The sequence below is a fragment of the Giraffa tippelskirchi genome, chromosome 4 (assembly GCF_054371585.1).
Source record: "Giraffa tippelskirchi isolate mGirTip1 chromosome 4, T2T-mGirTip1v1.2.pri, whole genome shotgun sequence".
Taxonomy (NCBI): domain Eukaryota; kingdom Metazoa; phylum Chordata; class Mammalia; order Artiodactyla; family Giraffidae; genus Giraffa; species Giraffa tippelskirchi.
Genome location: NC_137278.1, coordinates 121,084,317 through 121,099,231, shown reverse-complemented (window position 1 = coordinate 121,099,231; position 14,915 = coordinate 121,084,317). Strand labels below are relative to the sequence as shown.

General features: G+C 39.4%; 1 long non-coding RNA gene across 1 annotated transcript in view; it reads left to right on the top strand.

The window, feature by feature from the left end:
* Positions 1-14,915, top strand: part of LOC145503636 (uncharacterized) — a 51,342-nt gene that overhangs the window by 34,038 nt on the left and 2,389 nt on the right. Inside the window, exons 3-4 of the long non-coding RNA XR_014051605.1 lie at positions 10,584-10,934; positions 11,750-14,853. This is a non-coding gene — a long non-coding RNA (uncharacterized LOC145503636). The remainder of the gene's footprint in view (positions 1-10,583; positions 10,935-11,749; positions 14,854-14,915) is intronic.

The window sequence follows — 14,915 nt, the reverse complement described above, 5'->3', positions numbered from 1 at the left end:
TTTGGAGGGAACAGCCATATTTTCCAAATACTCTTTTGGCTCAAAGAATCAATAAAATGATACACGCATCTCTAAGGGTTAGAAAGCTCCTGAGAAGACAGTTTAGTTCTTCCTTTACAAATTTTAACTTTACAAGATGTCTTCAGAATCTGGATTTCCCCCTGTTAGGGGGAATTTATCATTCACTAATTTGAGTGTGAAGTAGGAAAAAAATTAAAATGATTCTGGGACATTTGTGATTTGGGAATTTTTTAAAAATTCAGTAACCATTGCATAAACTTATGGATGATTAAAATCAGAAAAAATATTAGAAATATTTCTCAACTTCTTGATTTTACAAATGAGAAATTGGACGTCCAAAGACAGTGTGGAATTTGTCCAAGTCAACCATTAGCTACCGGGTTATCTGAGACCTGAACTAAATTTTATGGCTTTAGTCCAGGATCTTCTCCTGGAAATTAAAAAAAAAAAATTTTTAAATCTAAAAACTTAAAACAACTGGTAGAGATTATTTTAACCTCATAGCAAATTTCCCCAGTTCCTCTGTCGAGTATTTCAAGGATATACTTCCTCTTAGTTTTGTCTATTTTAAACATTGGTTTGCTTGTGTTTTGGTGGTTTTCTGCTTATTCTTGAAAGATCTAAAAACTCCTGTGGATTCTCTTGAACTTGTTAGAAAAAATGGGGAAATCTCTCTATTGTCAGAGAGGAGACCCAATTGTAAATGAGAACATTTGTGAGATCAGACAAACTCTTAGATTCATGAATAAGGGTTTAATAATAAAATATTCTGCATTTCCTGCAGGAGTGAGATAAATAAGAAGTGCAGACAATGAAATAAAATAGCATGTTAAAGTCTCCTAAATATTTTGGAAAAGATTTCCATAAGACTTTGCAAAACAGCGTGTGGTAAACCCATTCTTAAGTACAAATAGGAATTACTATTCTTTGGCCCAAGAGGTATTTTCTCACAGTCAAATAGGGGGTGTTGCCACTTCATCTGACCTGATGTTTCATAAATCATAAACTCTGCGTCACAGTGGGGTTCTTTCTTCTTCTAGAGTTCTTCAGGCTAGCCCAGGCTTGCTCCAGGGGCCATCTCCATAATTTTTGAATTTTTAAAAGATTGAGGCTAAGCGCTGTCATTGTTCCAACACAGCTCTTTTCTCCAGCTCTTTTCTGGGTCAGCATAGTCAGCTTTTCCCAGACATCACTTGGCCTCAGTAGGACTCAATGACTCAAGTTTCTGTTGTATAAACAACAAGGTTTATACTTACTGCCTCAATTTGTGTTGTTAGGGTCTCTATTCATGGCATTTTGATCCATACCGTGATTCATATCCCATTGTTGTATGTTAAAAGGTATGTTGTTTGGACTTTGAAAAATTTACTTGGCCTTTGAATAAAGAGGCAAACTATCTAGACAACTTTCCCTCCTCAATTTTGTGGAGCACATGTTGCCAGTGGGCCCGCCTTATATTCACTATTCCTCTCTTCCTGAGCTTTTATTGGACACGCGGCTTTCAGCACAAAGCTGTATTTCCCAGTCTCCCTTCTAGCTGGTCTAACCATGTGACTAAATTTGGCTAATGAGCTGTGATCTGAAGTATGTATGACTGATGAGTTTTGCAACTCAAAGGAGTCTGGTGTGTTCCCTGCCCTGCCCTTCTCACTGCATGGATATTGCTCAGAACTCAGAGGCGGAAGCTATGTCTTGATGATGAAGGCAGAGCTATCCTGTCAGCCCTGCCCCATCTCCCTCCAAACTACTACGCGAGAAAGAGATGATTTCTGTCTTATTTAAGTCATTGTATTCCGGGTATTTTTGTTATGTCAGCTAAGCCTTGTCCTAATTAATGTACTTTTTCATACTGTTTCTGGGGTTCACTAAGAATATGGCTTCCGGTCCCATCATGGCAAATAGATGGGGAAACAATGGAAGCAGTGACAGACTTTATATTCTTGGGCTCCCAAATCACTGCAGATGGTGACTGCAGCCATGAAATTAAAAGATGTTTGTTCCTTGAAAGAAAAGCTATGACAAACCCAGACAGCATATTGAAAAGCACAGACATTACTTTGTTGACAAAGGTCCATCTAGTCAAAGCTATGGTTTTTCCAGTAGTCATGTATGGAGGTGAGAGTTGGACTATAAAGAAAGCTGAGTGCCGAATAATTGATGATTTTGAACTGTGGTGTTGAGAAGACTCTTGAGAGTCCCTTGGACTGCAAGATCAAACCAGTCAATTCTAAAGGAAATCAGTCCTGAATATTTACTGGAAGGACTGATGCTGAAGCTGAAACTCAACTACTTTGGCCACCTGATGCAAAGAACTGACTCATTGGAAAAGACCCTGATGCTTGGAATGATTGAAGGCGGGAGGAGGAGAAGGGGACAATAGAGAATTGTCCTAACAGTGGTTAGGTGGCATCACCGACTCAATGGACATGAGTTTGAGCAAGCTCCGGGAGCTGGTGATGGACAGGGAGGCCTGGTGTGCTGCAGTCCTTGGAGTCACAAAGAGTTGGACACGACTGAGCGACTGAACTGAACTGAATTAATAAACATTGTTAGAGTGTTTAAAACTATTTGATGTAGCTGGAAAAAAAACAAAACAAAACTATTCGAAACCATTTATGCCTGGATGAATAGGAGGCTGCAGAAACATCTGTAGCAACAATAATGAAAAATAAAGTGCCCTTCAAGAGGATATCTACAAGACAGAGTTGTTCCCAACACAACTGCTGAATGGGAAACTGGATAAGAACTCCACACCCTCCCAGAAGTTCACCTCTCTCCAGTTTTGTTTTTGAGGAATTTGTTGTTGCTGTTTAGTCACTAAGTCGAGGAATTTGTTACCTAAAAGTAAACCAGGCCCTAAGTGTTTCCTCAGGCTGTAAGACTCTCAGCTCATGATACTCTAATGGCTTCTGAAATTGGCATATGTTTAGAAGCACAATTTGGGGGAGAAGAAAATCTACATCTAAAGTAGTCATGGGAAAGAATGGAGTGGGAATTTGGGAGAGAATGGATACATGTATATATATATATATATGGCTGAGTCACTTCACTGTTCACCTGTGAACAGTTCCACCATCACAACATTTTTTGTTAATTGGCTACACCCCAGTACAAAATAAAAAGTTAAAAAAAAAAATAAAGTAGTTAATAGAGAAACTTCTCTGGTGATCCAGTAGTTAAGAATTTGCCTTACAGTCTGGGTTTGATCCCTGATCAGGGAACTAAGAACCCACAACTAGAGAGCCTGTGTGCCACAGTGAATAAATAAATATTTAAAAAACAAAGTAGCCAGGGGGTACCAGATGCCTAGCGTAGCCATTTCATAAAGGTTTCACTGACTCCTCACTAATGTCCTGTAACATTGATGTTTTCATTCATTGTTTGCAGATGATGAAACATACTGTCCAAAAAATTGAGAAGCTCATTCAAAGTTACACTGTAAGAAGAAAAACTGACATTTGAACTCAAGACTTTAGAGGTCCAAGGATATGCTTTTTCTAATAGTAGTGGCAGTCTATGGAAGGAAAGAAAGCCCCTGATTAGAGATTAAAAATAAGTTTGCATATCCCCAGGAACTCAGCAAAAAATGTTATTTCTTTGGTCTCCACTGCTGCCTGGTTTACATGCTTTCCTACTGGTGTCCCACTCTTATGCTTTCTTTTTTTTTGGTCACAATGAGTGGCATGTGGGATCTTAGCTCCCCAGTCAGGGATCGAACTCATGGCCCCTTGCAATGGAAGCGTGGAGTTTTAACTGCTGAACTGCCAGGGAAGTACCGCTATACTTTATTTTCATAGATTAGCTCATCTTGATTTTTAGAAACATGGTGCTAATTAGGCTGTCGCAATATAATTCCTTTAATAACACTGCCTTTAGACAGTACTATACCAAAATGATTCTGGGTGTTTAAAGTCCTTCACAGTCCTTAGCAGAGTGAGTCAATTCTTTCACCGACTTCACTGAATAGAAATTCTTCCTTCGATGTGACATGAGTTCTTTATGCTGTAATTTGGATGTGTCCCATGACCATCTTACAGAGCAAGGAAGAGCAGAAATACTTATTATTCTTTGACAGTCCTTTCTGTTTTAGAAATTTATTTATTACATTACCCCTTTCCTCCCCTTTGGAATAATAATCCAAGTTCCTTTAACCTGTCCTCATTTTCTTCATCTTGGATCTTTACGGGTTTGTTTGGACGTAACTCTTCAAATTTTGCATTTTTTATTTGTGGAACCCAAGACTGGGGCAGTAGCAATTGATAATGTCTGTTACTTTCTAGGTGTTTACCACGGTGCTAAGTGTCATGGTAGTATGCCATCTTCTTTAACCCTCCCCAGCATTCTGTGAGCAAAGTATATTATTAGCTCTATTCTATAATGGGGGAAACAGACACTTACTGATATTAGTGCTGTCTGCTAAAATATCAGAGGAGATTATCTCCAAACGTACCCCTCAGAAAGGAGGGGACCACCTTTAGTTCAGTCTTCAAAAAGTCTCTTGAATTATACGGTTTTACTTCAGCTTCTAAAATCACATAGATCTGGGACTTTCCCGGTGGTCCAGTGATTAAGAATCCACCTTCCAATGCAGGAGACACGGGTTTGATCCCTGGTCAGTGAACTAATTTCACATGCCCATGGGACAACTAAACTGACATGCTTCAACAAAGACTTGCAGCCAAATAAATTTTAAAAAATAAATAAACTAACATAGGCCTGAGCAAAGACAGTCTCTTCAAAAAGTGGTGCTGGGAGAACTGGACAACTACCTGTAAAAGAAAGAAATCATTACAATATCTAAGACCATACACAAAAATAAGCTCAAAATGGATTAAAGACTTAAATGCAAGGCTGGACACTATAAAACTCTTAGAGGAAAATATTGCCTGACATAAATCAGAGCAAGCTCATTTTCAATCCACTGCCTAGAGTAATGAAAATTAATTAGGTTCCATTTGTTTATTTTTACAAAAATTAAAAAAAATAAACAAATGAGACCTAATTAAACTTAAAAGCCTTTACACTGAAAAGGAAATCATAAACAAAATGAAAAGACAACACTTAGAATGGGGGACAATATTTGCAAATGAAGCAAGTGACAAGGAACTAATCTCTAAAGCATACAAACAGTTCATGCAGCTAAAAACAAAAACAAAATATCCACAAACAACCCATCAAAAAATGGACAGAAGATCTAAATAGACATTTCTCTAAAGAATATATATGGATGGGCAAGAAACACATGAAAACATGCTCAACATCACTCATTATTAGAGAAAGGCAAATAAAAACTACAATGAGGTATCACTTCACACTGGTCAGATGGTCATAACCAAAAACTCTGCAAACAGTATATGCTGGAAAGACTGTGGAGGAAAGGGAACACTCCTTCACTGTTGGTCGGAACGTAAATTACCACATCCACTACGGAGCACAGTATAGAGGTTCCTAAAAAAACAAAATAGAACTACGATATGACCCAGCAATTCCACTCTGAGGCATATATCCAGAGAAAAATCATAATTTGAAAGGATGCATGTACGCTGATGCTCACTGCAGCACTATTTACAATAGCCAGGACACGGAAGCAGCCTAAATGTCCATTAACGGAGAAATGGATACAGAAGATGTGGTACATATGTACAATGGAACATTACTCAGCCATATAGAGGAATGAAAAAGTAACATTTGCAGAGACGTGATGGACCTAGAGACTGTCATACAGAGTGAAATCAGTCAGAAAGAGAAAAACAAATATCACTTTTATATGGAATCCAGAAAAATTTTATAGTAGAAATGAAGTTAATTTCAAAACAGAAATATTGTCATAGATGTAGAGAAGAAATTTATGGTTAAACAAATTTTAGGGAGGACAGCAGGATGTGGGATGAATTGAGAGGTTGGTACTGACATATATACACTACTATGTACAAAATAGATAACCAATGAGAACCTATTGTATATCACAGGGAACTTGACTCAATACTCTGTGATGACATAAATGGGAAGGCAATTGACAAAAGAGTGGATATATGTACGCACATGACTGATTCACTTTGCTCTACAGCAAGGAACTAATGCAACACTGTAAAGCAATTATACATCAAAAAAATTAATACAAAACAATAAAAATGAAAATAATAGAATAAATGAAAAAAAAAATTAAGTCACATAGGCCTAAGATGACTTCAGAAAATTTTGGTCTCAAAACTTATAGATATTACCTGCAGAACACTTAAAAGAGGAGGCAAAGAAATTCAACAGATTCATACATTTTTTGTGATGAGTGTGGGTGGAGTGGTGACCTCATAATTGCAAGGATTGAATGTCATAATAAGCAGCCTTTAAACAGAGGCCTTTCAAAAAAAAAAGAGGCCTTTCAAAAGCAAGAAATCAGTTATTATACTACATTAAGTGAGGTTATGGAGTTCCAGTTGAGCTATTTCAAATCCTGAAAGATGATGCTGTGAAAGTGCTGCACTCAATATGCCAGCAAATCTGGAAAACTCAGCAGTGGCCACAGGACTGGAAAAGGTCAATTTTCATTCCAATCCCAAAGAAAGGCAATGCCAAAGAATGCTTGAACTACTGCACAATTGCACTCATCTCACACGCTAGTACAGTAATGCTCAAAATTCTCCAAGCCAGGCTTCAGCAATACGTGAATCGTGAACTTCCAGATGTTCAAGCTGGTTTTAGAAAAGGCAGAAGAATCAGAGATCAAATCGCTAACATCCTCTGGATCATCAAAAAAGCAAGAGAGTTTCAGAAAAACATCTATTTCTGCTTTATTGACTATGCCAAAGCCTTTGACTGTGTGGATCACAATAAACTGTGAAAAATTCTGAAAGAGCTGGGAATACCACCATCTGAGCTGTCTCTTGAGAAATCTGTATGCAGGTCAGGAAGCAACAGTTAGAACTGGACATGGAACAACAGACTGGTTCCAAATAGGAAAAGGAGTACATCAAGGCTGTATCTTGTCACCCTGCTTATTTAACTTATATGCAGAGTACATCATGGGAAATTCTGGGCTGGAAGAAACACAAGCTGGAGTCAAGATTGCCGGGAGAAATATCAATAACCTCAGATATGCAGATGACACCACTCTTATGGCAGAAAGTGAAGAAGAACTAAAGAGCCTCTTGATGAAAGTGAAAGAGGAGAGTGAAAAGGTTGGCTTAAAGCTCAACATTCAGAAAACTAAGATCATGGCATCTGGTCCCACCACTTCATGGGAAATAGATGGGAAAACAGTGGAAACAGTGTCAGACTTTGTTTTTCTGGGCTCCAAAATCACTGCAGATGGTGATTGTGGCCACGAAATTAAAAGATGCTTACTCCTTGGAAGGAAAGTTATGACCAATCTAGACAGCATATTTAAAATCAGAGACATTACTTTGCCAGCAAAGTTCCATCTAGTCAAGGCTATGGTTTTTCCAGTAGTCATGTATGGATGTGAGAGTTGGACGGTGAAGAAAGCTCAGCACCGAAGAATTGATGCTTTTGAACTGTGGTGTTGGAGAAGACTCTTGAGAGTCCCTTGGACTGCGAGGAGATCCAACCAGTCCATCCTAAAGGAGATCAGTCCTGCATGTTCATTGGAAGGACTGATGTTGAAGCTGAAACTCTGATATTTGGCCACCTCATGTGAAGAGTTGACTCATTGGAAAAGACCCTAATGCTGGGAAGGATTGGGGGCAGGAGAAGAAGGGGACGATAGAGGATGAGATGGCTGGATGGCACCACCGACTCAATGGACATGGGTTTGGGAAAACTCTGGGAGTTGGTGATGGACAGGGAGGCCTGGCGTGCTGGGATTTATGGGGTCGCAAAGAGTCGGACACGACTGAGCGACTGAACTGAAGTGAACTGAAGTGAACACAACAGCACACATGTTCACCTACAGGATGAATGAACAAAGCAACTGTCTTAATGTTATGTGAACGGGTAATTGTGTTTTGGGATAAGATTTCTGATGACGTGCGTACATGTTCAGTCACTCAGTTATCCAACTGTTTGTGACCCCAAGGACTGTAGCCTGTCAGACTTCTTTGCTCATGGGAATGTGTTGCCATTTCCTCTTCCAAGACAGCATCCAACAGCCCATCAGAAAATAAAAATGGTAGTGAGGCAGATGCTGATACTGCACATCAAAAAGTTGAAGAAAACTGTTTTGTAAAATGAGAATGAAAAAAAAAAATCCTAAATTGAGGTTTCTATGATTTTAAGTATTTACGTGACTAAATTAATACATTAAATATTATAAGCAGACATTTGATTATTTCATCTATATTTCTAAAAGTTTACACACTCCTGAGAGGGAGAAAACTTTTTTTCCCCTTAAATATATATATATTTTATTGAAATATAGTTGACTTACAATGTTTCAGGTACACAGCAAGGTGATTCAGTTATACATATACACAAAAATTATTTTTGAAATTATTTTCCATTATAGGTTATTGTACTATATTGACTATAGTTTCCTGTACTATACAATAAACTTTTGTTGCTTGATGCATATCTTTTTTTTTTAATTGGGAATCTAGCATTTTATTCATACTAAGTCAAGCAAATGGACTCAAAATGTCATAAATTCTTTAGTTAGGCAAAAATTCACAAGTTTTCTAAAATATATGTATTATACATATTATTTATATATATGTATACAAATTCTACTATGTTTGATCATAGCTTGAGAAAGAACACCCAAAAAAATAAAGAAGAGTTGGGAAACTGGAAAACATAAACTAAATGAAATGGGAGCATTGAATATGAAATAGAAACAGTGAAACAAACTAGGTAAAAGTAAAAGATCATCATATCTTAACCTTCTCCTCAGAAAAATGGAGGATGCCTAATAATCAGGAATGTACAGTACATTATCCTAGTTCTTGTAACTAAAGGTAGAATGGCTAAAGTTTGTGCTTGAATCTGATTCATGGACTCAGAGTGATTACGTGGTATAATGGATTTCCTGAATCCTATTCTGAGGATTGATCACTTAGGAAGGCTTTCTTTTCTCTCCTTGCTATTCTTTGGAACTCTGTATTCAGATGGATATATCTTTCCTTTTCTTCTTGCCTTTCACCTCTCTTCTTTTCTCATCTATTTGTAAGGCTTCCTTAGAAAACTGTTTTGCCTTTCTGCAATTCTCTTTCTTGGGCACGGTTTTGATCATGGCCTCCTGTACAATGTTATGAACCTCTGTCCATCCGTAGTTCTTCAGACACTCTGTCTATCAGATTTAATCCCATGAATCTATTTGTCACTTCCACTGTATAATCGTAAGGGATTTGATTTAGGTCACACCTGAATGGTTGAGTGGTTTTTCCCTACTTTCTTCAATTTAAGTCTGCATTTGGCAATAAGGAGTTCATGATCTGAGTCACAATCAGCTCCCAGTCTTGTTTTTCCTGACTCTATAGAGCTTCTCCATCTTTGGCTGCAAAGAATGTATTCAATCTGATTTGGGTATTGACCATCTGGTGATGTCCATGTGTAGGGTCTTCTCTTGTGTTGTTGGAAGAGGGTGTTTGCTATGACCAGTGTGTTCTCTTGGAAAAACTCTGTTAGCCTTTGCCCTGCTTCATTTTTCACTCCAAGGCCAAACCTGCCTGTTACTCCAGGTATCTCTTGACTTCCTACTTTTGCATTCCAGTCCCCTATGATGAAAAGGACATCTTTTTTGGGGGGTGTTCATCCTAGAAGGTCTTGTAGGTCTTCATAGAACCAGTCAACTTCAGCTTCTTCAGCATTAGTGGTTGGGGCATAGACTTGAATTACTATAATACTGAATGGTTTGCCTTGGAAACGAACAGAGATCCTTCTGTCATTTTTGAAGTGAAAGTGAAAGTGAAGTCACTCAGTCAAGTCTGACTCTCTGTGACCCCATGGACTGTAGCCTACCACGCTCCTCCATCCATGGGATTTTCCAGGCAAGAGTACTGGAGTACTGGAGTGGGTTGCCATTTCTTTCTCCAGAGGATCTTCCCAACCCAGGGATCAAGCCTGGGTCTCCCACATTGTAGGCAGACGCTTTACCATCTGAGCCACCAGGGAAGTCAGTTTTTGGGATTGCATCCAAATACTACATTTTGGACTCTTGTTGACTATGAGGGCTACTCCATTTCTTCTAAGGGACTCTTGTCCACAATAGTAGCTGTAACGGTCATCTGAATTAAATTCACCCATTCCAGTCCATTTTAGTTCCATGATTCCTAAAATGTCGACATTCACTCTTGCCATCTCCTGTTTGACCACTTCTAATTTATCTTGATTCATGGGCCTAACATTCCAGGTTCCTATGCAATATTGTTCTTTATAGCATCAGACCTTACTTCCATCACCAGTCACATCCACAACTGAGTGTTGTTTTTGCTTTGGCTCAGCCTCTTCCTTCTTTCTGGAGCTATTTCTCTACTCTTCCCCAGTAGCATATTGGGCACCTACTGACCTGGGGAATTAATATTTCAGTGTCCTATATTTTTGCTTTTTCATACTGTTCATGGGGTTCTCAAGGGAAGAATACTGAAGTGGTTTGTCATTTCCTTCTGCAGTGGACCACATTTTGTCAGAACTCTCCAGTATGACCCATCCATCTTGGGTGGTCCTACTCGGCATGGCTCATCATTTCATGCAGTTAGACAAGGCTGTGATCCATGTGATCAGTTTGGTTAGTTTTCTGTGATTGTGGCTTTCAATCTGTCTGCCCTCTGATGACAGCATGGACCTAACAGAAGTAGAAGATATTAAAAACAGGTGGCAAGAATACACAGAAGAACTATACAAAAAAGATGTTAATGACTCAGATAACCATGATGGTGTGATAATTTGCCTAGAGTCAGACATCCTGGAATGTGAAGTCAAGTGGACCTTAGGAAGCATCACTACGAACAAAGCTAGTGGAGGTGATGGAATTCTACTTGAGCTATTTCAAATCCTAAAAGATGATGCTGTGAATGTGCTGCAGTCAATATGCCAGCAAATTTGGAAAACTCAGCAGTGGCCACAGGACTGGAAAAGGTCAATTTTCATTCCAATCCCTAAGAAAGGCAATGCAAAAGAATGTTTGAACTACGGCACAATTGCACTCATCTCAGTTCGGTTCAGTTCAGTCGCTCAGTCATGTCCAACTCTTTGCCACCCCATCAATCCGAGCACGTCAGGCCTCCCTGTCCATCACCAACTCCCGGAGTCTACCCAAACCCATGTCCATTGAGTCGGTGATGCCATCCAGCCATCTCATCCTCTGTCGTCCTCTTCTCCTCCTGCCCCCAATCCTTCCCAGCATTAGGGTCTTTTCCAACGAGTCAAATCTTCGCATGAGGTGGCCAAAGTATTGGAGTTTCAGCTTCAACATCAGTCCTTCCAATGAACACCCAGGATTGATCTCCTTGAGGATGGACTGGTTGGATCTCCTTGCAGTCCAAGGGACTCTCAAGAGTCTTCTCCAACACCACAGTTCAAAAGCATCAATTCTTCGGTGCTGAGCTTTCTTCACCGTCCAACTCTCACATCCATACATGACTACTGGAAAAACCATAGCCTTGACTAGAAGGAACTTTTCTGGCAAAGTAATGTCTCTGCTTTTAAATATGCTATCTAGGTTAGTCATAACTTTCCTTCCAAGGAGTAAGCGTCTTTTAATTTCATGGCTGCAATCACCATCTGCAGCACTCATCTCACATGCTAGCAAAATAATGCTCAAAATTCTCCAAACCAGGCTTCAACAGTACTTGAACCGAGAACTTCCAGATGTTCAAGTTGGATTTAGAAAAGACAGAGAAACCTGAGATCAAATTGCCAACATCCTCTGGATCATAGAAAATGAAAGAGAATTCCAGAAAAACATCTACTTCTGCTTCACTGACTACGCTAAAGCCTTTGCTGTGTGGATCACAACAAAGTGTGGAAAAGTCTTCAAGAGACTGGACTACCAGACTACTACCTTATCTGCCTCCTGAGAAACCTGTATGCAGGTCAAGAAGCAACAGGTAGAATCGGACATGGAACAATGGACTGGTTCCAAATTGGGAAAGGATCCCATCAAGGCTGTATATTGTCACCCTGCTTATTTCACTTATATGCAGAGTATGTCATGTGAATTGCCAGGCTGGATGAAGCACAAGCTGGAATCAAGATCGCTGATAGAAATATCAATAACCTCAGATATGCAGATGACACCACCTTTATGGCAGAAAGCAGAGAGGAACGAAAGACCTTCTTGATGAAAGTGAAAGAGGAGAGTGAAAGAGCTGGCTTAAAACTCCACATTCAGAAAACTAAGATCAAGGCATCCCGTCCCATCACTTCATGGCAAATAGATGGGGAAACAATAGAAACGGTGACAGACTTTATTTTTTTTTGGCTCCAAAATCATTGCAGATGGTGACTGCAGCCAGGAAATTAAAAGATGCTTACTCCTTGGAAGAAAATCTATGACCAACCTAGACAGCATGTTAAAAAACAGAGACATTACTTTACTGACAAAGGTCTGTCTAGTCAAAGCTATGGTTTTTCCAGTAGTCATGTATGGATGTGAGAGTTGGACCATAAAGAAAGCTGAGCACTGAAGACTTGGCGCTTTTGAACTGTGGTGTTGGAGAGTCCCTTGGACTGCAAGATCAAACCAGTCCATCCTAAAGGAAATCAATCCTGAATATTCTTTGGAAGGACTGACGCTGAAGCTGCAACTCCAATATTTCAGCCACCTAATGCGAAGAGCCAACTGATTGAAAAGACTCTGATGATATAAAGATTGAAGGCAGGAGGAGAAGGGAACAACAGAGGATGAGATAGACTCAATGGACATGAGTTTGAGCAGGCTTTGGGAGTTGGTGATGGACAGGGAAGCCTGGCATGCTGCAGTCCATGGGACTGCAAAAAGTCAGAGATGACTGAGCAACTGAACTGAACTGAACTGATTCTGAGGATTGTTGTCTGTCTATTGTGCTTCTGAATTTTCTTTCTTAATTGTATTTTTACCAAAGTTGGTAGATGGAATGTATCAAGGCTCTAAGAAATTAAATGCTCCATGGGTCTATAAGTGTTTATTAGGTACAGTAGGATGAGGGAGGGTTCCAGTATGTCCTCAATAATGAATGTTAAGATCATTGTTCCCTCTTTTGTCCTTCTGTTCAATAGCTCATTTTTATACTTAAAGGGTAAAGGTTTTTTCCGTAATGATTTTTCCCACAGCCTCAGCCTACAGCAGAGAAGATGGATCCACATCCAGGAATTCCACTTCCAGGAGTATTTCTGACCCATTATGATGTAAATCTTACATAGACCTCTAGCTCATATAACCTCTCTGCCCTGTCTCTTCATTTGAAGAACAGGGACATAGATACTTTATACTTGCTTCTCTTTTTGGTGCATGTCTGTACCCCTCCCCCATCCCGACAAAAAACTCTGGAAGATATTTGTAGTGATGCTTAAGCAATATCCTTCTTGCCTTAGGATCAGTAATTATACATGATGGAAAACACATGAAAGTATCGTATAAGGTTATTAGCTCCCTCCTCTCCCATCCACATACCCCTACCATCCATTCCCATGCCTTTTGTTCAAAGTTAAAAGCAACTGATATAAATTATGTGATACAACTTCTTGGTCTAAAGCACCAAATACTTTTTTTTCCATCTCTTGTTACAGGCTATGAGGATTGCCTTTATTCTTTCTATAGGAAACTGACTTTTCCTCTTCCTCTTGGTTGAACTCTACATGAAGGAAGCCAATTTACTAGGCCAATGGCAGTTACTTGGATGTTAGACATATGGTCCACAAACTGCTTCATTCTGTTTTAAATCAGTTCCTCCCAATGGGCTCCATTCTTTCTGCCCTTTATGCCACAGGTGAAGTAACGAAGATGCTTATTGTGGCTTCCTGTTAATATTCCAAGGCCTGAGGCTCCAAACAGCAGGATGTCTGTTCTCCAGCTGTTTTTCCAACAGGAAGGAGGGATAAAGTAAACAAAGGGTACACAGTAGTCCACTGAAACCACAGGTAATCCACAGCTGCACTAAAAACAATTCAGGATTGCTATACTGGTCCACCATCATAGATTCTCATCAGCAAAGGCAGCTTCAAAATACTTTGGGGGTGGTGTGTAGTTTCTTTCAAGTCTTTCATATCCAGAGGGCAGCTAACCCATAAAATCCAGATCTGGACCAATGAGTACTAACTCTCCTGCTGTTCGATGATTTTTAAGCAAAATTCTATGGAGTGTGATGGGGGCAGTCATGGTTATAAAGAGGCACACATTGCACACACATACCAGTTTTGTCTTAAACTTGAATTTAAAATATATCTGAATTGACAAGCCCTTCAAAATGGGAATTGGTATAATATTTTTGCTAATGTCTTAAGGCTTAATATTAGAAGATATTGTTTCTCCAGACACCTAAATATAATCCAGCCAGCTGAATTAAGCAGAATTCTTATTACATGACCTGCCTTTTTTAGTGGTGTAGAAAATGTGAATAATATGCCAGCTTCATGTGAAAGGTTTATTGAAGAAGGACCTATGCCTGATTCCTGAGCCAATTCTGTATAGATATATAAGTTTGGTGTCCAAAACTAGTTTCTTTCTTTGATATGCTCTTGATGACTTGGAACCTAAAGCAATAGATACCACGATCAGTCCTGGGTGTTCACTGGAAGGACTGATGTTGAAGCTGAAACTCCAATACTTTGGCCACCTCATGTGAAGAGTTGACTTATTGGAAAAGACCCTAATGCTGGGAAGGATTTGGAGCAGGAAGAGAAGGGGATGACAGAGAATGAGATGGCTGGATGGCATCACCGACTCGATGGACATGAGTTTGGGTAAGCTTCCAGAGTTGGTGATGGATGTTACTTGGAGAAATACAGGCAGCTTGGTGATTGCT